Source organism: Psammomys obesus, unplaced genomic scaffold, assembly GCF_907164565.1.
Source record: "Psammomys obesus unplaced genomic scaffold, mPsaObe1.curated_primary_1811, whole genome shotgun sequence".
In the NCBI taxonomy this organism is placed as follows: domain Eukaryota; kingdom Metazoa; phylum Chordata; class Mammalia; order Rodentia; family Muridae; genus Psammomys; species Psammomys obesus.
The window spans coordinates 8,341,378-8,365,924 of NW_026585689.1; the positions used below are offsets into that span (position 1 = coordinate 8,341,378).

The 24,547-nt window shown below is 36.9% G+C and overlaps 1 non-coding gene across 1 annotated transcript; it reads left to right on the top strand.

Annotated features, from left to right (window-relative positions):
• Window positions 1–14,787: 14,787 nt before the first annotated feature.
• Window positions 14,788–14,922, top strand: LOC129667623 (small nucleolar RNA SNORA17). Its single transcript, XR_008718789.1, has one exon. It is a non-coding gene; the product is annotated as a small nucleolar RNA SNORA17 (small nucleolar RNA).
• The last annotated feature ends 9,625 nt before the right edge of the window (window positions 14,923–24,547 follow it).

Consider the following 24,547-nt stretch of genomic DNA (forward strand, 5'->3'; position numbering starts at 1 on the left):
GGTAGCTCATAGTCATAACCCATTTCCTGGGGTCTTTTTCCCTCTCTCATTTTCATGGTCACTGAGCATATGTGGGATGTGGTGGCCTTACATACTAAACAATCATACATGTAAAAATTTTGAAACAAATAAAAAATAAAGTATTAAAAATTAAGATATCTTTTGTATTTCTTTTTTTTTTCTTTTTTTATTATTATTATTAATTACACTTTATTCATTTTGTATCCCCCCATAAGCCCCTCCCTCCTCCCCTCCCGATCCCACCCTACCTCCTCTTTTTTCATGCATGCTCCTCCCCACGTCCACTAATAGGGGAGGTCCTCCTCTCCTTCCTTCTGATCTTAGTCTATCAGATCACATCAGGAATGGCTGCATTGTCTTCTTCTGTGGCCTGGTAAGGCTGCTCCCCTCTCAGGGGGAGGTGATCAAAGAGCAGGCCAATCAGTTTATGTCAGAGGCAGTCCGTCTTCCGATCACTATGTAAGCCACTTGGACACTAAACTGCCATGGGCTACATCTGTGCAGGGGTTCTAGGTTATCTCCATGAATAGTCCTTGGTTGGAGTATGAGTCTTTGGGAATCTCCCTGTGTTCAAATTTTCTTGTTCTGTTGCTCTCCTTGTGGAGTTCCTGTCCTCTCCAGCTCTTGCTATTTCCCACTTCTTACATAAAATTCCATTCACTCTGCCTGCCAGTTGGCCATCAGGCTCAGCATCTGTTTTGATAGTCTGCAGGGCAGAGGCTTTCAGATGCCCTCTGTGGCAGGTTCCTAGGTTGTTTCCTGTTTTCTTCTTCTGGCTTTCAGAGGCCCTCTGTAGCAGGTTCTTAGGTTGTTTCCTGTTTTCTTCATCTTCTGATGTCCATCCTCTTTGCCTTTCAGGATGGGGATTGAGCGTTTTAGTTAGGGTCCTCTCTTTTGCTTAGTTTGTTTAGATGTACTGATTTTAGTGGGTTTATCCTATGTTGTATGTTTATATGAGTGAGTATATACCGTGTGTGTCTTTTTGCTTCTGGGACAACTCACTCAGGATGATCCTTTCCAGGCCCCACCATTTACCTGCAAATTTAATGATTTCCTTATTTTTCATTGCTGAGTAATACTCCATTGTATAGATGTACCACGGTTTCTGCATCCATTCTTCAGTTGAGGGGCATCTGGGTTGTTTCCAGCTTCTGGCTATTACAAATAAAGCTGCTACAAACATGGTTGAGCAAATGTTCTTTTTGTGTACTTGAGCCTCTTTTGGGTATATGCCTAGGAGTGGTATGGCTGGATCTTGAGGAAGTGCTATTCCTAGTTGTCTGAGAAAACACCAGATTGATTTCCAGAGTGGTTGTACAAGTTTACATTCCCACCAGCAGTGGAGGAGGGTTCCCCTTTCTCCACATCCTCTCCAGCATGTGCCATCATTTGAGTTTTTCATCTTGGCCATTCTGATGGGTGTAAGGTGAAATCTCAGGGTTATTCTGAACTTTGTATGGAGTAACCGAGAAATTGCTAAATTGCTAAATTCTCGAGAAACCGAGAATTGCTAAAACAATCCTCTACAATAAAAGATCTTCTGGTGGTATCTCCATCCCTGATCTCAAGCTGTAGTATAGAGCAACAGTTATAAAAACTGCATGGTACTGGCATAGAAACAGAATGGTGGATCAATGGAACCTAACAGAAGACCCAGAAATAAACCCACACACTTATGGACACCTGATTTTTGACAAAGGTTCCAAAACCATACAATGGAAAAAAGATAGCGTCTTCAACAAATGGTGCTGGATGTCTACATGTAGAAAAATGAAAATAGATCCATACTTATCACCCTGCACAAAACTGAAGTCCAAGTGGATCAAAGACCTCAACATAAAACCAGACTCATTAAATCGGCTAGAAAAAAAGTGGGGAATACCCTAGAACTCATTGGTACAGGAGAGAACTTCCTGAACAGAACACCAACAGCACAGGCTCTAAGAGCAACAATCAATAAATGGGACCTCCTGAAACTGAAAACTTCGGTAAAGCAAAGGATACTGTCATCAAAACAAAGCGACTGCCTACAGATTGGGAAAGAATCTTCACCAACCCTTTATCTGACAGAGGACTCATATCCAGTATATATAAAGAACTAAACAAGCTGAAAAGCAGCAAACCAAGTAATCCACTTAAAAAATGGGGTAACAGAGCTAAACAGAGAATTCTCTGTAGAGGAATATCGAATGGCAGAGAAGTATTTAAAGAAATGCTCAACCTCATTAGCCATCAGGGAAATGCAAATCAAAAATTAAGATATTTTAAATAATATAATATTACCCTTTACAATAATTGAAAGCAAAAATAAATGAACCTACAACTTAGTAGATAAAAATGAATCATAAAAACCTGGGCAAAATCAATAAAATGCAGACAAAAATAACAATGCCATGGAAATATTAAATGAGTTTGTTTTATGAATCAATAAACAAGATTGAAAAACTCTAGTTAACCTGACCAGAAGAAAGCAAATGAATAAAGGGCCTAAGTTATGTCCATGCATGGTCCATGTTTGGTGCTCTGAAAGGCCCCTGAGCCCAGGTTAGTTGGCTCTGTTGGTCTTCTTGTGGAGTTCTGTACCCTCTGGGTCGTTCTACTTTTCCATGAATCTTCCACAAGACTCCTTGTAATCCACCCAATGTTTGGCTGTGAGTCTCAGCATCTGTTTAATTTGTTGTTGGGTGGAGCCTCTCAAAAGACAGCTGTTCTAGTCTTCTATCTGCAAATGTCGCAGGATATTGTTAAACTTGTCAGGGATTTTCGCTGTATTCCATGGGATGAGTCTCAGGTTAGCATGGGTAGCTAGTCCAATATGTGGGTCCCCAGAAAGGAGAGCAGGGCTTGTCTTTGACATGGAATCTGTTCCCTGCTTTTCAATCACTTCTCCCTGTCCACAGGGGAAGAAAAGGTGCTCAGTCCTGATGCAAGTTGGGTCGGCAAGGGGGAATTTCCCCTTATCTGAGTAATAAGGGAGGGGGTATAGGGGAAATATAAGGGAGTGTGGGAAAGGGAGGTGAGGAGGCAGGGAGGCAGGAAGGTAGGGCCTATGATCAAGATGTAAAGTGAATAAATACTTTAGTTAATTAATTAATTAAAAAAGAAAGCAAATGAGGACCCAAGTTAATACATTGAGAGGTAAAAGGTGCTTATTAAACAGATTCCGTTGATATCCATAAAGTCACGAGAAAATTACATTCAAATAAACTCAAAATCTAGGAAAGTACATCTTTCTCTTTCAAACAGTAAATTTCTCTCTCTCTCTCTCTCTCTCTCTCTCTCTCTCTCTTTCTCTCATAGGTTTTTTTTCTACCCAAAGTAAATTACTGAGAAATAAAGAGTTTAAAAAATAAACAATACGCAAATTTATATAAATGTACAACACTCTCTAACAATGCAAAAAAGAATGGGACTGGAGAAATGGCTCAGCAGATTAAAGCACTGGCTGCTCTTACAGAGGACTAGGTTTCCATTCCCAGCACTCACTTGGTGGGGCACACAGGTCTTCATCTCATATTCCAGGGTATTTAACACCTTTGTCTAACCTCAATGCGTGCTACATAGCATGCTACCCTGGCTTACGTTCAGGGACATAGCTATAAATCTAAAATAAAGTTTATCCTAGATTGCATTCTACCAGAACATTTCTTCTCAAAATTAAAAGTCTCATTTACTGAACCATATTAAGTTGATACCGAAGCATACGGTATAATGGATAATGATGAGCTAATTTTCATGACGTTAGAAACAACAACAATTAAGAACTTACCAACAGTCAGTCTTGAAGATCTACAATCATGAAGCTGTTTTCTGTTGTTACAGCTGTTTCTTCTTTCTTGTGGTATGTTGTTCTGAATTCGTTTAAAATATTTGACTACCAATGTACTCAATTATATCCTCCCTACACTACAGTGTTGTTCTTTTTTTTTTTTTTCTCAATGGGGTTTTATTTATTTTTTCTTATCAGTTACATTTTATTAACTCTGTATCCCAGCCATGTCCCAATCCCTCATTCCCTCCCATTCTCTCCCTCCCTCCCTCATCTCCAATGTGCCCCTTGCCAAGTCCACTAATAGGGGGGACCTCCTCTCCATTCATCTGATCCTGTTTTATAAGGTATCTTCAGGACTGGCTGCAAAGCCCTCCTCTGTGGCCTAACAGGACTGCTCCTCCCTTGGGGGGTGGGGAGGCCAAAGAGCCAGTCATTGAGTTCCTGTTAGAAATAGTCCTTGTTCCCCTCACTATGGGAAACCAATTGGTTACTGAGTTACCACAGGCTACATCTGAGCAGAGGTTCTAGGTTACATTCATACATGGTCCTTGGTTGCATGTCAGTCTCAGAAAAGACCCTGTGCTCAGATATGTTTGGTCCTTGTGGAGCTCCCATCCTTTCCCCATCAGACTAACTCCCCTTCTTTCTTATGATTCCCTGTACTCTGCCAAAGGTTTGGTCATGAGTCTTTGCTTTGAAAACACTGCTAGTTAGAGTCTTTCAAATGCGCTCAGTAGACTCCTGTCAAAAAGATAATCAAGAGAGTGGACATGGGGTAAGATTATCAATCCTCGTTTAGAAAGACAGATGGGATGCACATGCACAGTGTTGCTCTTTATAGTTCACTTACATATACAGGAAGAAAAGAAGTGTTGTGTGGTTGTGTGTGTGGTTGTGTGTGTGGTTGTGTGTGTGAGAGAGCTAATATCTGACACATGTACTGTGGAAGAGCTTATCATTAAAAATACATAAATAGGAGAAGAGGTAGGGAGGGTGGGATTGGGAGGGAATGGGAGAGGGGACTACAGCTGGGATACAAAGTAAATAAATTGTAATTAATAAAAATAAATTAAAAATTTAAAAAAACACATACAGAAAAATAAAATAAATTTCCAAACTTAAGAGAGCATGTGAAACATTCCCTATGGTCTTAAAATCAAATAATCAAAATATATATCTTTGAAAATATATCAGATTTCTCAAAATATTTAAAAGTTGGAGAAAGGTTATTAGAAACCACTGTAGGTACATTGTTAATGAAAATAATGTTTATCTTTATAAATCTGGCTTAAATATAATTTTAATCAAAATAATCTTGATTTAATTAGCAAACTCCTAACCACTTCCATCTGATTTACAAAAAAAAAAAAAAAAAAAAAAAAAAAAAAAACCAAGAATTTTTTTCTTTTTGTAAAGAGGATGTAATTATCCCCTATTTTCATCTTAAGCTGACTTCTCAAATGAGTCTCAAAGAGAATCTTTAAGTGTTTTACCATTGGAAAAATCATGAAAGCAACAAAGCTATTTCAGAACTCTCATTATGAGAATTTTTTTATGTTTAACCTCTCTCTTTTTCTTTATGTAGGGTAACACTGAAATAGACTTCAGCTGAAAGACCCCCTAGGAATTCATAAATGGATTCAGAGAAGTTTTACTTATTAAATTTCTATTTCAAAACTTAGAATAAAATTATTTTTGTTATTGAATAGTGCAGCTCAAAGTCATTTCATATTCCACAAACACACAAATACAATAAGATTGCTTTTATCCAAGGCAGGTTATATTTTTAATCAACTGATTTTTTACATTAAAATATTATTAATGTCACTGTACATCATATGACCCATTAAAGTATCTTAAATAATGCTATTAATATTTATATTATCAAAATCTAAAATGTATAATAAAAATCATTTTAGCTTCTTTTAAAAAAGGAAATCAAAAGTAAACAGTTTTTTAAACTGTTTTGATAAATAAAAACATTTGTGATGTACCCTAGAGACTGTCAAGGACAATTAGCTAACAACTTGAATGAACTGAAAAGATAAAAGGAAGTGCCCTTGTAAGGCAGAGCAAGCTCCAGTTATTGGTGCTGCTCTAGACTCCCAGCAATCCAGTATCCATTTCACAAGGGGAAAAGGACCATGGAATTGCCTGCCACGCTTAAGAACTAGAGACAGTAAAGAGATCTTGACCATTCAGGATTTGTCTATGATAGAGATGTCCTGTAAGCACCATATTTCACATTTAAAAAAGGACTCCAGTACATGCAGCTCAGCAGTATGTAGAGAGAACAGGAACCTGTGTGAGGGATAATGTAAGGATTTAAGGATAATTATCAACTGACTTCCATTTTTCAGATTATCTGCTCAACTGCCATAAATATAAATTTATAGCTGCTTTGAATATAATGTAAGATTGTTTGGAAGGGTTTTTCTTTTCACTAAATTACTGCAAGATCTAGAGAAAAATGCTTCCTAAATAAGGCTTTCTATGAATATGGAAATATCCTGTCTTCTGTAATGTCACATACAGAAGTAGCATGTAGTCTTTTTGATAATTTGAAATGTGATTAATGTTACTGAAAAAAATTAATTTTACTTTATTTTGTTTGATTATAAATCATTAACTGTAAAAAAAAATGTCTGGTTTTCAGATTCTATGGCCTACAGCTGTGACATAAAGGAACCAAATTGAGTCATACTTGGTAATAAATCATTTTTCCCAAAATTACTGAAAGAAAAACAGTTTTTTTAGTAATATTTTCTCTGTATTAAAATATTTTAAGGGAGTAAAGCCTATTATGTATATATGTAAAATTCAGTGAAGAGACAGAAGAGAAAGATGGATGAAGGAGAAAGACAGAAAAATAGATAATATGAATTAAAAGATGAGAGAAATATATAAGCACATGAAAATGCAGGTGGGAATATGTAGTTGTCGTTCCACCTATTATATATGCTTGTTCATCTTCTTTACAACGGAAAGAAGATAGAACGAAAAAAAAGTATCTTCACAAGTTTAGTCAATTAAAGTTTTGCATGGCATGGAGCTATTAAAATGAATACCCAAAGCCTGAAAAGTGCTGATTCAAGGCTGGAAGAACAGTGAATACTCATCATAAATGTGCCTGGATAGAGCAAGACACAGTCCTAAAGGGCTAAAAGACACACACAATTCAGCAGGACATACATTTTCAGATTCTCCTGGGCCCTGTGTTTAGCATAAGGTCTCTCCTGCCCAGACGTTGGGCTGAAGCCTTTCAGAGTGATGGCAGTATGACCAATTTCAGCAAGGCTGGGCTAGAGACTTTGCAGGTGGCTCGTTACCACAGAAGGTGAGGGTAGCAAAGGTGGGAGACTCCCACAGAAAGAGAGAGAGGCAAAGATGGTAGTCTCTCATTGAAGGTGAAGAGTTGAAGATGAAGTTTCCTGTGGAAGGTGGAAGATGAAGGTGGCAGTCACCACTGGAAAGCAAGAGAGTCAAAGGTGGCAGTCTCCTATGGAGTGAGACACAGGGAGGTGAGAGAGGGGAAGGCTGTATGTATTCCTGATCCAGGAGCTTTGGTATATTTGCTCTTCCACAACTGAAACTATTTAAGCAGTATCATTTCTTCAGCATTATCACTTTAACCTTCAATTTCCTCATGTCATTAAAATTTAATAAAACATAATTTTAATTAAAATGTATCTTTAAATGATATTAATTTACATGATAATTTAAAACTGTTCATCACGTTGGTTGATATTTAATTATTGTTGCTTTTGATTTATTTGAGCACATTTTGAATTTTTATGTGCAAGTCTTCTACAATTATTCAGTAAAATGTTCTAATTATTTTAATTCTTTGAATAAAAACTCGTAAAATTCAATCTGGAAATGCTGATTAATTTCAAATCATCTGAAATATATTAAAATGTACAATGAATAACTTTATTATAAGTGAATTGATAAAACAGTCCAAATTTAGTTTATAACTAGTATATTAGAATATTAACTAGTTATATAATATAGTTATCAGAAGAGTAGTGAGAAAATAGTTTTAGGATGAATTGTTTGGAAGTTTAATTTTAAAAAAGAAACATACAAGTTAAAAGTACGTTATGGTTTTGTCTCAGTTTCTAAATCAGAGGGTAGAATATGGTTGTAGTTTACATGAACTTTTTAGATCTTAACAGATCTAGAAGACAGAATTTAGGTCTGATGACTAGGTTTCTCTCAGTTACTCAACTAAATATTAATTTTGTTATTGTTATGAAGAAATTTTATAAGTTGAAATAACAGCTATAATGAGGAGAAAAGACATTTCTCCTATAAACTCCATCTTCATTACCATCAGATATGCTGGAATATGGTCAGATATGCCTGACCATCCTGAGAGCCTGGAGGCCAACAATAGCATGAGCTGTTTCTCACTGCTTTTTCTTTCTTTCTTTTTTTTGGAACACTGCATGGTATGATGCTTCTTTTTATTATTATTTGCATAGTGTACACAGCTGTGATAAGTGTAAACACACATATCATTTCTAGAGACTAATGTTTCAGACCTATTATCTTTGTAATCCCCTATAACTATTTTGTAGAGCGCAAGTCCTGGATCCCTCACCTTCCTCTTCCAAATTTTAGGAATCATCAATCCAGTCTATCCATGTTTTCAGCTTTGCTTTCTATAGTCTTCACAATTTTTGTCATGCTTCTTTGTATGACTAACTCTTCATGACTCTTCAGCTTTCAACTTATATATAACTTTCTTAAAACCCTTTGCAATAAGGCCATCTGATATATGTGCTCATATAATTTTTTATATTCTATCACAACTATCATTTCAGTGTCTACTTATTCAAGTAATGGTCAGTTAGATTTATATTCTCAGCTATACTAATTGCAGTGTACAAACCTATTTTTTTTCTTTCCTTTAAGCCTGATCGCTCACCTCCAGTAAAATAAATATTTATGTGTTGATTACAATGTCGGAATCATTGGAAAAACATGGAGAATACAAGAAGGCACCAATTTTTTCTAACAGATTAGTTATCATCATTGGGTACTTAGGTTCTCCGCAGTTATATAGTCTGTGGATTGTCATAAAATATATATCAGAATTATCTTCTATGGGGTTGAAGAAAAATATATTAATTTCTCAGATTTAGCTTCATATTAATATTAATCCCCATTGTCACATGCTCATTTATTGTAAATGTCCCATTTTAAGCAGGCTCCTGTACTATTCCTTTGTATAGATTGAGAAGCCAGAAGAAAACAGGAAAGTGCAAGGCAGAGTTTTACAAAGTATAGTGAGTACATCTGTGCAAAAGTCCATAGAGGTTTCTCTACCACTTCTTGACATGAAAAACAGGTAAGTCTTTTTTCTTTCAGTGTAATATTTATTTATTTATTTACATATTTATTTATTTATTTATTTATGATTTATTCATTTTATATCACAAGTGGAGCTTCATCTCCTCCCAGGCCTAACCTCCATCCCTCTTCCCCCCATCCCCTTTCCCTAGTCTACTGAAAAGGGGAGTTTTCCTCCCCTATCATCTTATCCTTATCAAGTCTCATCAGGACTGACTGGTTCCTCTTTCTTGCTGCATTGGGAGGGGGTGGGGGGATAATGATCAAAGAGCAGGCACTGGAGGAGTTCATGTCAGAGATAACCCCTGCTCCCCTTACTGGGTGACCCACATGGGCTACATTTGAGCAGAGTCTAGGTCCTCTATGTCCTTAGTTGGTGCATCAGTCTCTGCAGGAGCCCCTGAGTCCAAATATTTCAGATTTGTTGGTCTCCTTGTGGAGCTCCTGTCCCTTCTGAGTCCTTCAACCTGCCCTCTGCAGCCTTCTCCTTAGGACTCCTTGTGCTCTGTCTAAAGTTTGGCTGTGAGTCTCTGCCTCTGCGTTGATCCCCTACTGGGTGGAGCCTTTTGGAGGACCTCTATAGTAAAGCACATACTAAATGGGGTATTGTTTTGTTCTACAAATAAGAACAATTCTCTGGAATTGTTTCAAAATTCATCAAAATTCATCAAAATTCACTGGAATTTTGATGTCCCCATAAATATGACTTTCAATGTCAGTTTTTCAAAAGTGACAAAGGTCTCTGCTTCTAAATACTAAATCTTCAATATCTTATTTAAAATTAAGCAACTGCATTTTCTAAGTTCTCATGAATGCAAAGCTAAAGTTTTTAGAGCTGGGTTATATTTGGAGTGAGTATCTTATTTTTGATTATTTGATTAGGATTGGTGAGCCAGAAAGTGAAAGATGAAAATAAACAATACAAACAAACAAACAGCAGTAAAAAACAATAAGAAGCAAACCTGAGTACTATGGAAGTCTTCTTTCTAGGGCATCTTGTTGTTGTGCTCAAACCCATATGTCATACCAAGTGTCTTATGAAGTGAAAAATCACTCCACCACAGGGGATGAAGTAGGGAATTATTGGGTCTTGATCAAGGGTTCAGCAATCAAGAACATTTAATGCTCTTGCAGAGGACCCAGGTCAGTTTCTATACCTATATTAATCCCCACACCTATCCATAACTCCAGTTCTGAGGGAGCTGAATCCTCTTCTAAAAAACCACAGGTAGCAGGAATGGACATTGTGCATATGCATACATGTAAGCAAAACATTCATACTTATAATATTTTTTCTTAAATATTGGGAATTATATCTTTTCAAGTCTATAGCCCTTATTGATGGAAAGGGAACTTGGGTGTCTCACAAAGAACATCCATATTGTATATACATGAAGATGACATGTTTCAGTCACCTAAAACAAAAAAAAAAGATTCCTCTGAAAAAAATAAGAGGCAGGATAGGTCTGACAAGCCAGTGAGTCTACCATAGTATACTATCCTCTAAGCCTGTGTGATACCTGCTTCCAAAACAATACCAGCAGTGGAAAAGAGTTCAAAAGTCAAAGAAGTCACAACTTAGACACTTTCTTGATGGGACATCTGATATTTACAGAAAAATCAGTAAACATCTTTTGAATAAATATATTATTATAATCACCTAATAGAAAACCTACTTTCTGGTCATATGGCTTGAGAAAAAAATCTATTCAAGTATTTGGATCTCATTAGATATTGTTCATATTTAAGTGAATTCAATTTGACATCCAACTATATTTGCTAATTAAAATATTACCTAATTTATATATAAAATAACATTATTGTGAGCTGGCCTCCATTATATATATATATATATATATATATATATATATATATTTACATATATATCAATAATATTGCTCAAAGAAAGGTGTACATCTCTTCCAACTAACATTCCCTCAAATATTGTTTTGCTTTTTGTTAGTGGCATTACCTCCCCAGATTTACAGCAGACTACCAAGGAAACCAAAAAAATTAGGTAAATTTAGACATTGTATATTTTTATAGTCACTGTTTAGTTTCTGATCACTTAGTACTTTGCTCAGTGAAGGCCCTTGATTCATGCCTTCTCTTTGGAGAACAATTAAAACAGTTTATTAATTTTTTTTTTTAATTTTGGTAAGTTCTACTTTGGCTTAGTGGATCTGTAGACTGTCTAGTAAGAAAACAGTCACATGGTCTGGACCTGGCCTTGTGTGAAACATTCACTCAGTTCACATATTTTGCACACAAGTTGCTACATTTTGAGACATCCATCATGCCTTTCTGAGATTCAATTGTCTTAGTTTGAAAGTTGGGATTTGGGTGACCCTTGCTTATAATAAGTATTAGAAAATTCAATGAGTTAGTTGTCAAGAGTGTGTGACTTCCCAAGAGCCGTATCTTCTTTGAAGCCTCTTACTCATCTCACATGTGCTTCAGTGAACTGGGCATACCCACTCTCGATTTTGTTTTGTTGCTTAAATGCAGGAACACATTCATATGTGTGTGTCTGATTTGATCTCCTTACTTTGCAGCCACCAAGTCTTGGATTTATCCTTAAATTATTACATTCAGGCATTTGAATAATTTATCAAAAGACCAAACCAAACCAAACAAACAATCAAACAACTCTAATCATTGCAATGTAGCCTTAAGCAACTATAAAATAGAAAGGCACATAAAATAGAAAGGCTGCATTAGAGAGTTAACTTCATAAAAAAAGAAATAGAGTGAATAGATTGGTGAAGTGAATGTGCCATTTTGTGTAAAAGGTAATAGTGTAATATATATGTATATATATATATTATACATATGTATAATAATGAAAAGAAATAGAGATATATACTAAAAACATTTAACCATGGAAGTACTAAAATGGGAAAGAAAATGAGTATTCTGTAAATATGCTTGTGTGAATTATGTATTATGTAAATTGTAGTTTTCAAAATCATATACATAAATGTAGATAAAGAATAAACAACATCTTGAGTTTTCATATTACAAAAATAGCCATATGATAACTTTCTGAGAATCTTATAATCTGAGAATCTTACAATTTGAGAATATAATACAAATGTTCTGTAAAAGTCTCTTTTACCTGCCGGCTCTGGCATTAGGCTTCCATTGACTATCTAACCTTTAGAACCTCTGTGATCAATGCAAGTCGATATTCCTTATCCAAAACCAGGCTCATTCACCTTATCTGCTCCTTTGGTCACTCAGCTCATTCTCTCTTTTCTCTCTCATGATAGCTATTCCAAATTGACCTTTAAGTGAAATGAAAACATATGGAATACTATTTCTGTTAATTCCTTGTTTATACCATTTTGTGCATAACAGAAATTGGACTTATATTGTATCATATTTTATTCCTATAAATTGACACAATTGTTCTAAAAGTTCTAATACTGAAATAATCTGTAGATGTTTTCAGATTTAGGTGATTGTGATCTGCAACAGTGAATAAGTGAATCCTTATTGTGTATTTTGTTGAACACGCACACACACACACACACACACACACACACACACACACAAACACACTGGATTTTTCCAATTATTGTAGCTTTCTACCTAGGAGTAAAGTCTCTGTATAATAATCATGGACAATTTCAACTCAAGTTGTCCTGCTGGTTCGGCAGTCTGCTTGTTTTAGTTAATAATACTGGAACTGTGTAGGAGTTCCTACTGCTTATTTTGTTAACATGTATGTTTGGTTGGTCAATAAATATTTTTTCTGTTGTCAAACAATTGTGTAAATAAGTCTGCATATAAAAGACATGAAGTTTGATGCTTTGTTACAACTCAAAAAGCATTTGGTGCCACTAAAAATATTAAGATGTTTCACATTAACAATAATCTGAGAAAGTCCTTCAGGATCTATATGTGGTCCAGTGATGTCCTCACATTCACTCATATCCACCCTGAACCTTAGAACAGAACCTCATTTGGAAAGAGAGACTTTCCAGACAGTAGTTATTATTAAGTAATCATTACATTATCTAACTACATTATTTTTAATAATGTAGTAGAGGCTGTGGAAGAATAATTTATCAAACACCAAAAGCAATCAATAAATCAATCAAGCAAATGACTCTGATACTTGCAATGTAGACTTAAGCAACTATAAAATAGGAAAAGTGCATAGAATTTCATCCATAATACATAATTAAGACCATAAAACGAGAAATAGAGGGAATAGAGTCCTTACTGAATGGAGCATTCTGTGTAAGAGACAATAGTGTACGAGCGTATATATACAAACATACACATATAATTGTAAAAAAAAATAGAGATTCATAATAAAAACTACTTAGTAATAATGTACTTAAATTTATGTCAACCTAGATTATGGAAGACACTAATATTCAGGCTCTTTTGTCTTCAAGAGAAAAGAGGAATGAAGAGATGAGTGCAGATAATGCAATCATGTGCTGCAAATGAAGGGACACAAAAGATTTTTTGTCCCCCATCGGATACTGCAAGAAATAAATGGAATCTCTCTTTCCTCACCAACTTCAAGACTTGATTGTTCGATTCCTGGATCTCAAGCTCTAGATTTCAGAACTGTTAAGAAAAACAAGTCATCATCTGCTTCAGTCAATCCCCTGTTGGATGAATCCTTTCTGAGGAGCCTCTATAGTAGGCTCCCATACTGTTTCCTCCCTTCCACCACTTCTGATGGCTACCTTGGGAAGAATGATGAGAGTCTTATGGACAAATAGAGAGGTGGGAACAGAGGGACATAGAGGGGACAGGAGCCCCACAAGAAGACCAACAAAACTAAAAGTTCTGAGCGCAGGAAGTCCTGCAGAGACTGATGCACCAGCGGAGGACCAAGCATGGAGAGGACCTAGACCCGTGCTCAGATGTGGCTGACTGGCAGCCCAGTCTCCATGTGGATCTCTGAGTGAGGGTAGCAGGAGCTGCCTCTATCATGAACTCAGCTGACTGCTTTTTGATCACTCTCCCGTGTTGAAGTGTCCTTGTCAGGCCACAGAGGAAGAGGATCCACGTAGTCCTGATGAAACTTAACAAGCTATGGGCAGATGGCAATAGTAGAAAACAACCCCTTTCAGTGGACTAGGGGAAGGGAATAGGGAGAAGAGGGAAGGGGGGTACTTGGGGAATTTGAGGGAGAGAGCTTCAATCAGGATATATTAAGAAAAGTAAAAAGAAAAAAATATTATTTTAAACTAGTTGTTTGTGATAATTTGTTCTAGTAACCATATGAAATCACTGAATAACCTAACCACCTTTTTCTGTCTATCTATCTATCTGTCTATCTACCTGTCTATCTATCTATCTATCTATCTATCTATCTATCTATCTATCTATCTATACACACACACAATAATACAGCCGTGTATGTATATGTGTTTATTAAAGGTCTTGCTCTGCTTTCTCCATTCATGGTCAGTTTTTAATGTAGCCTTATCCTTTATCCTGATCTCTTAGCTGCTCTTGACAATACTTACTGCTAGCTATGAGCCCCCACATATACATATATATTAATTACTCTGATATTATATCACATATATACATATTATCTATTTTATTTGAAATACAGAGAAAATTTTTTGATTTGACTTACATTGAAAATAGCTCATTTTTTTTCTGCCCTTAGATGTATTGCAGATATAGCTGATGTGTCACATATGCTTTGGTAGGTGTCAGAGAAGAGAGAGCCTATGCCTATGCTCAGTGTTCTGAATACACACACACACACATATAAATAATAGCATTCCACGATCAAAGCAAGCCTCAGATGACTACCATTCTGGAGCCAGACAGGTTTTTATGGCTCCCAGGATGAAAACAAACTGGAGGCGAGAAGAATCTTGCCTGGGACAACCAAAGATCAAGGCCGATGTGAGCCCAGGATAGATAACCCTTGCATGGGGCACCTCGAGCAGAGTGGGAGAGAAGCAAGCCTGAAACATCTGCCATGGGTCCTGGACAGAGAGATAGCCTGAGATGACCACCAGTCTTGTGCATTACAGGCCTGGGTGTGGGGCACACATACCATGCCTGGGATGAACTCTTCCATGTGCCATAATGCATAAGCAGGGCATGGCACTCCTGAGACCACTCCTGAGATGACCTCAGACACCCACAGACCCTGGGTACCACTAAGAGGAGAAATAAAGTGGTGGAGATATGGAAAAGAATTAAGCTGGCCCTGGATGTGAGGGTTGCAAGTGAGCTAGCTCCAAGTGTGTGAGTGTGGGAGAAATAGCTCTGACTCCTCTGGGCGGTGTGGTAGCATCTACGCGCGCTAGAGATGTTTACCCTCCATTTCCTCTCACCTTCTAAGGTAGGCAAGAGCTCTAGCTTCAGGATCATGAGAGTGCGAGTACTGGCCACGTTCTTCATTACCTGCAACACTCCGAAGAGTGGCCCTGCACCTTCCCTGGGCAGGAGAGTAGAGCTGGCCCTGGTTGCAAGCCTTGCCAATCAGCTGGCGCCAAGGAAGTGAGAGTGGGAGAGGTGACAGGCTGACCAGCTCATATACATCTCAACCCCAGAGCCAGGCAATTTTAAATAGCCCACCCCAACATCTACCCATCAATGAACTGGCAGAGTACATGAAGTGGCTGCTCCTACATATCCCAAAATACACCCTCCCTATGACACAGAAACAACAGACTATTCAACAAGAATCCCAAAGTGGTTTCAGTACTGATAGAGAGGCAGAAGCCAGAGGCCTTGTACCAAACCAATGTGTTATTGCAACAAACATTTGTGAGCAAAGAATTGTGGACCAAAGGATATACCCTGTAACACATTACAGATTCCCAATGAGAAGTTTTATTTTCCCTCTGTTGTGGGGTGTAGTTGCAAAGGTAGAGCGTGGGTACGAGGGGAGAGGGAGATGAGTGGGATTGAAGTATATGATATGAAATTCACAAATAACCAATAAAAAGTTTTTAAAACAATTAATAAATAAATATTAAGATAACCAAAAATAAAAGCAAAATAGCTCATTTTTAGGACAACCTGTATTTGAAAGTTCTGAACAATTCATTTACTGTTTCTACTATATGTCATTTATATACTGACATACCTAATGTTTATTTGAAGAGATAACTGTGATTATTTTTCTAAATTAACTGTTTCCCTTTTTGATGGTTTTAAATGGACATAGTTCTGTGTCAACTTTCATCGTCATCAACTTTATTCACTTCAGTTTTTCCACTGTTCCGTGAGCTTTACCTTGGGTAAGCTGATACTTTCCAGTCTCTGGCTTATTGAGAATCTTTGATGTGCTTTATTTTACTCTTGCTTTTGTTTGTCTGCTTATTTTTTCAGTTTTATCATGATGGGCCTGGGAACACGTTGTTTTCTTTCTGCATAGCTTGCAGTTCTTGAAGTTTGTACTCCATGCTGAATCTATTTTTTTTTTTGTATGTCTCAACCTTATTTGAACATTCTGAAGTATTGTGTCTATACAGGATTAAAGTGTAATTCCACAGCTCCCTTTATCTGGGTCACTTACAAAAGGCATCGTAAACCTTTGAACAACTTTCTTAGAAATATGGTTATTTTAAAATATTTTACTGATGTGTTGTATCCTGGCTGTGGCCTCAGAATGAATATACAAATTCTAGGTCTTTTCCTACTATGTCTAATCTACCACTGATGTGAATTTTAGATGCTACAATGTACCATATTATTAATATTATTTTTATAGTCTTTAGTATATAAAAATGTTCATTATTTCACTGTCTTGATCATTGATATTTTTAAGTATTTGCATAACATTTTCATGTATAAATTAGAGGGCCTCTGAAAGACTCTACCTAGCAGTGTATCAAAGCAGATGCTGAGACTCATAACCAAACTTGGGCAGAGTGCAGGGAATCATGTGAAAGAAGAGGGAGGTAGTAAGACCTAGAGAAGACAAGAGCTCCAAAAGGACCAAAAATATCTGGACACAGGGGGCTTATCTGAGACTAATACTCCAACCAAGAACCATGCATGGATGTAACCTAGAATCTCTACTCAGACGAAGCCCATGGCAGCTCAGCATCTAAGTGAGTACCCTAGTAAGGGGAATGGGGACTGTCTCTAACATGAACTCAGTGGCTGTCTCTTTGACCTCCTCCCCCCATTGCCTGAGGGAGGAGCAGCCTTGCTAGGCCACAGAGGAGGACACTGCAGCCAGTCCTTATGAGACCTGATAAACTAGGATCAGATGGTAGAGGAGGAGGTCTTCCCCTATCAGTGGAATTAGAGAGAGGAGCAGGGAAGACATGGACATGAGGGAGGGGGTGGGATTAGGAGGGAATAAGGGAGGGGGTTACAGCTGGGATATAGAGTAAATAAACTGTAATTAATATCAAAATAAAAATTTAAAAATAAAAAAGATTTTTATGTGGCCCTTGCTTCTTTATAATTTGTTTTTCATTGTGTTTAACCTTTTTTCTTTATAGTTCTTTTAAGAGGATGTTAGAAATTCTCAAGAAAAACTTGCAAAAACATTTTAGACTACAGGTGAACTTGTTTTACTGTGCAAAGTATTTGTTTTTACCTATGTTGTATAACTCTGATAGAGGTAGCTGTGATTCTTAGTCACTTTTCTGCTTCTATGAAGAGACACTTATGACCAAGAAAACCTAGAGAAGAAAGCATTTAAAGGAGCTCACAATTCTTTTTTTTTTTTTTTTGAAGGATATTATGGAAAATTTCCTTTTGAGTTTTTCTTCAGTATTGCAGTCATTCTTCCTTCTTTTTACATTATAAATTATTTTTTTATTAATTACACTTTATTCACTTTGTATCCCCCCATAAGCCCCTTCCTACTCCCCTCCCGAACCCACCCTCCCTCCCACTTCTTCACGCATGCCCTCCCCAAGTCCACTGATAGAGGAGGTCCTCCTCTCCTTCCTTCTGATCTTAGTCTATCAGATCTCATCAAGAGTGGCTGCATTGTCAAATAGGATTGACATCAGAAGAAGAAGAAAACAGGAAACAACCTAGGAACCTGCCACAGAGGGCCTCTGAAAGGCTCTGCCCTGCAGACTATCAAAGCAGACAGTGAGCCTTATGGCCAATGTTTGGGCAGAGTGCAGGGAATCTTGTGAAAGAAGTGGGAAATAGTAAGATCTAGAGAGGACAGGAACCCCACAAGAAGAGCAACAGAACCAGAAATTTGAACACAGGGGTCTTCCCAGAGACTCATACTCCAACCAAGTACCATGCATGGAAATAACCTAAGACCCCTGCATAGATGTAGCCCATGGCAGTTCGGTGTCCAAGTGGGTTCCATAGTAATAGGAACGGTGACTGTCTCTTACATGAACTGATTGGCCTGTTATTTAATTATCTCCCCCTGAGGGGGGAGCAGCACTACCAGGCCACAGACGAAGACAATGCAACCACTCCTGATGAGACCTAACTGACTAAGATCAGAAGGAAGGAAAAGAAGACCTTCCCTATCAGTGGACTTGGGGAGGGGCATGCATGCAGAGGGGGGGAGGAAGGGAGTGATTGGGATGGGAGGAAGTAAGGAACCACAGGGGGGATACAAAGTGAATAAAGTGTAATTAATAAAGATTTAAAAAGAAGAAATTGTGGTGCATTTACACAATGGAATACTACTTAGTTCTTAAAAATAAGGAAATCATGAAATTTGCAGGCAAATGGATGAAACTAGAAAAGATTATCCTAAGTGAAGTAACCCAGACCAAGAAAGTCATGCATGGTATGTGCTCACTTACAAGTGGATATTAGACCTACAGTATGGGATAACCATACTTCAATCCTCAGACCCAAGAAGCTAAGCAATAAGTAGGGCGCAAAGGAGTGTTGCAGAATGTTACTCAGAAGGGTAAATAGGATAGACAGTAGAAGTGGATAAAATTTTCATTTCCTTAGATAACTGTATGACAGTGATGAATGCATACAGAAAATCTAGATTTTATTCAGTGGAATTTTTATTGAATACTACCATTTCATTATGAAACTACCAGATAATATAGAATGTATAGCATAGGAATTATTTCTACCAATTTTTATTTTATTTATTTTTATTTTTTAATTAATACAGTTTATTCACTTTGTATCCCTGTGGTAGCCCCCTCCCCTCTCCCTTCCCAATCCCACCCTCTTTCCCTCATCTTCTGCTATGCACCTCCCCCAGTCCAATGATAGGGGAAGTCCTCTTCCCCTTCCATCTGACCCTAGTCTATAAGATCTCATCAGGACAGGCTTCTTTGTCTTCCTCTTAGGTGGAGGTGATCAAAGAGCCAGTCCATGAGTTCATGTTAAAGATGGGCCTTGTTCATATTATTGGGCGACCCTCTTGGACACTGAGTTGTCATGAACTACTTCTGTGCAGGGTTTATAAGTTATCTCCATGCATGGTCCTTGTTAGGATATCAGTCTCAGAAAAGACCCCTGTGCCCAGATTTTTTTTTTTTTGGTTCTTTTGCTCTTCTTATGGAGCTCCTGTTCTCTCCAGGTTTTTCTATCTCCTCCTTCTTCAATAAGACCCTCTGAATTCTGCCCAAAGTTTGGCTATGAATCTCAACAAACCAAGTAATCCAATTAAAAGATAAGGTACAGAGCTATACAGAGAGGATGGACATCAGAAGAGAGAGAAAACAAGGAATTGGATAGGAACTTACCACAGAAAGTCACTATCCTGCCAGGTATCAGAGCAGATGCTGAGATTCATAGCCAATTTTAAAACCGTATGCAAAAATAACAATTAAATGAAGAATGCTGGGAATGGGGAAAACGTCTTTGCCAAGGAAAAGAGCAACAAATGATTAGCCAATACCAAATAGTTACAACTGGCAATGTACATACAAGTAACATTGTATAGATTGATGATTTTAAGACTATACGAATATACATATGCATATTTGCATGTAATTACAAGTAATGAAAAAAATACCATGAATTTTAAAGAGAAAAACATGGGTATTTAGGAGAGTTCAGCAGAAGAGAAGAAATGGAAGAAATGTTGTAAACATATCATAATCTCAACAACTAAACCAAATTAAACAAAAACAACCCTTTATACTATAAAGGAAACAAAAGTATAAAGACAATAAATATGAAAAAATTCTGTAATATGGGAAAAATATTACTTTTTTTAAACTTCATATTTAAATTCACTTTAATTTATTCCATCAACAAAATGTTCCAATGTCTCAGGAGAATAGAGACAGGAGAAGAAGAAACTAAAATTAATTTATGAAACAAATTAGATAATAGAAAATTAGAAATTCTACATATAGCAAAACAGACCCACAAAAAGCAGCACACACACACACACACTCACACACACACACCATAAACTGGAGAGAACAAAGTGAATATAGGTGCTCTGTAAATGACCTAGAAAATATGAGCATCATGTCCCATGACTGTTAAGGTATAGGCCTTTCCAGCTCAGTAACCCATTCTCTGTGATGTTTTTGCTTTAGCAGACTGTCTACTCTTCTAGCACCTTACTCTATGTCTTGATTCAGTTCCTTGTCTCAGGACAAATAGAACCTAGAAGTCTCAGAAGGTACCATTCCCAAGGCTCAGACTCTTTAAAATAGCACAAGAATGATAGACAAAATAAACTTGGCCATTGTTGGCACTTGTTAAAGTTAAATGATAAATACATGGATGTTAATTCTTCTGTTCTGTAGCTTGACGAATTCTGAGAAAGTTGCATTTACCTGAACAGTTCTACTGGCTGCCTAGCTGAGGTAACATCATGGCTGTTCCATTGTAGGCTGAAAGCAATAATTAACTTGACTATATTAAGTCTCTTAATAACCATTTGCCTTATCTGTGGCATCTGGTCTTACACTTTATTGATTATTATATAAGCATTTAGAAATGTATCACCAAACTTAGTCTCCTCTAGGCTCTGTCAAGTCAAGTTATGAATCTTGAAAGATAGCACCTGACACATGCAGATGTTTATGCAATGTGAAGGGTCATCTCCATGGTCAATTTGATTGGATGTAAAAACAATTAGAGGACATTCCTCTCAGCCCATCTTTCAATGATGAGCTGAGAAAGCCCACCCTGAGAGTGAATTATTGATAATAGACAATAAACAGCTCTCATTAGGCCTGCACACATTGGCTTACTTTTGTTTCTTCTTTTTTTTCCTTTTCCCCCATTTATTATTATTATTTTTTTTCTTTTTTAATTAATTTCCTTATTTTTAATTTAATTTTTATTATTAGTTACATTTTATTAACTCTGTATCCCAGCTGTATCCCGCTCCCTCATTCCCTCTCATTACCACCCTCCCTCCCTCATCTCTTCCTTGCCCCTTTCCAAGTACACTGATTGGGGAGGACCTCCTCCCCTTTCATCTGACCCTGTTTTATCAGGTATCTTCAGGACTGGCTGCAAAGTCCTCCTCTGTGGCCTAGCAGGACTGCTCCTCCCTTGGAGGGTGGGGAGGTCAAAGAGCCTACCATTGAGTTCCTGTCAGAAATAGTCCCTGTTCCCCTTACTATGGGAAAACAATTGGTTACTGAACTACCATGGGCTTCATCCAAGCAGAGGTTCTAGGTTATATCCATACATGGTCCTTGGTGGAGTGTCAGTCTCAGAAAAGACCCTGTGCCCAGATATATTTGGTCCTTGTGGAGCTCCTATCCTTTCCATATCATACTAACTCCCCCTTATTTCATATAATTCCCTGCACTCTGCTGAAGGTTTGGTTATGAATCTTAGTATCTGCTACTGCTGTTGCTGTTGGTTCTTTTGCCACCACCATCTTCCAAGAATACCAGACTCATAATTTTTGGCTTTCCAATGCTCAATACTGACAACTCTATAGTAACCTTCCAGGCATTTAGTACAGATGAGATGGCCCAGGTACAAAGCTTTGTGAACTAGCAGCCACCTATTCTCTATCTCACTACTGTGCAATGCCAATTGTTGTAGTCCCCCATCTCTATTATGAAAGATAGCATTCACCCACCTTGGTACAGCTTACTCTGTGATGTTCCCAGATATAGAAATGATAAATATATGGAATTTTGACATTCTTTTGAACCATGGGTTTAAAAGTTCAAGAAACTGTTTGTGGCTTAGGTCATGTCATTCAGGGAAACTTGAAGCGTGTTCATCATTCATGTTCAACTGCCTTTGGCTCAGAAAAACATATTTTTAATTTTCTTTGAACCACAGTTGTTATGATACATTAAGAGTTCTTTTTTGGTAAAATTTCAGTGGAAATGAATATGCATAAATTAATGAAAATGTCTGACTAGAGGAACAAGAGACATGTTTTAAATGTTTGTTTTCCCCGGGCATAGCTGCATGCATGTCAAATGCTACTTATTCCTCCAATACTGGAAGAAACATAATGAATATGCTCTATGAAACCAAAGCCTTATTGTTCTTCTAAATATTGTTCTGCTTATTCATGGTAGAAATACATTATAATGAGATAGACAAATCAATTGTCCATAGTACATTTGTGAGAACAGAGCAATAGTTTATATGAATAAAGACTCACTTCTGCAAACCTATTTATTCAGATAGGTGTTTGCCTGAACCATCAATGGAGGTTATGTAAGTTGAAATAAATGCAAAATGAGCTCTGAAATGGCACTCCACCAGGGATACATTAAGCAAATTTCATACAGCCCTTTGGTTATTCTTTCCTTTAGAACTATGAGACAAACAAGGAATCAAGCTGTAAAGAGGCCATATGCTGTTGGTTTCCCCTGCTCTTGTGTATAAACCAATTTTCAAGCTCTGATATAATCACCTAGAAATTGTAGAAAGTTAATGATATAAATGCATGCTAACAATGAGTGAAATATAAATATCTGTAGAACTAGCTTAGGTTTTAAAAATAATCACTATCTGCCTCCAGTTCTGAAGATTGAAAACTAGATTCTAAATACGTAAAGACATTCAGTGTGTGGCTAGTAAGTTAATACAGATAGCTACTGTTGGTTTCATGAAGAATCATCATGAACACTATAATTACATGAAAAGATAAGTATAGATAAGGATACTATTCTAAACTCAGACAATGACTAAGAACTAATGGATTAAGACATTTATTTTAAAATAGCTACATAATACTTAAAATAAACACAGGTAGAATCATAAATAGATGACAAAATACATTTTATTTAAAGGTTATTTTAAAGTTCATACTTAAAGATTATAGAATAAGCCAGAGTCCATGTTGGTGTCTGTAGTTCTTACTGCCAGAAGAGACAAGTTGAGTTCCATGGTCCATGCTTCCATTTTAAACCATATGGAAGGCCATAACCAATGCTGCCATTGTCTATTATGGGCAAGAAAACTTTGGTGGTATTGATGACTGCAGACACATAACTGAGAATGAGAGACATTGAAAGCTTCTGTGAAAACTTCTCCACCCTATCTCCAAACAAAAGAAACATTCCAATGAGAAGTCCACTGAAAAGAGTCCTTAAATATTGTGATAAAATATTGTTATACTGAAGTTTAGCTCTTCAGTTAATGGCTTCTGATAATGAGGTGTTGTGGTGAAGGACTCAGTTACCAGTGAGTGTTTTGTCTTTGTGGGTTTGACCAGGCTTTGACTAGGCTTCAAAGAGTATATGGGAAACACACATTGGATTTAATGTACTTTTTTTTCTTTTTGAGTAGAGGATATAAGGGTGAGTGGGTGGGCAAAGGATGAATAAGAAGTGAGTGTGTCGGATACATAGTATGAAATTCCCCCAAAAATCAACAAAAATATTATGTTGTAGAAACAAAGTTACAAAATAGAATGTTGTAAAAAAAACATTTGTTACAACACAAATAAGATATATGTTAAATGCATCTCTATATTAAGAAATGAGACATATAATGGTTTAAGTTTACAAGTATTTATTGTTTCTTTTATATCTGTGAGGAATGGATAACACACAACATTGTGATGACAATGACAATGAAAAGAAAATTAAGAGGTAAAATAAATAAATAAATAGATAGATAGATGAATAAATAAATAAAATAAAATAAATAAAATAAAGCAAACTGACAGCCCAGGGTAATTAGGAGAGCAGCAAAGCTTTCTTTACACTACACACCGCTTTGTGAAAAATGCCTATCCAGTGAGAGGCACAAAAGGAAGAAGAGAGATTCATAAGCCTATTAGAGTCCCTGCCATCATGGCTCAGCTCATCTTAGAACATTCTTTTTCTAGAGACTGTGCTCTTGCTTCCTTGACTATTCTAATTAATATCTTAACTGCAAACTCTATTATTGTGTCCTGTATGAATTATTCTCTTTGGGGGAGGACAGAAGAACCAAAACTGTGATTGGGATCTACTTGAGAGGACACTAAAACCTTCCCATTCTTGTGATACTTTAAATCTCAGGTGAATCTTGAACTTTGAAATTTTGTATTAGTAT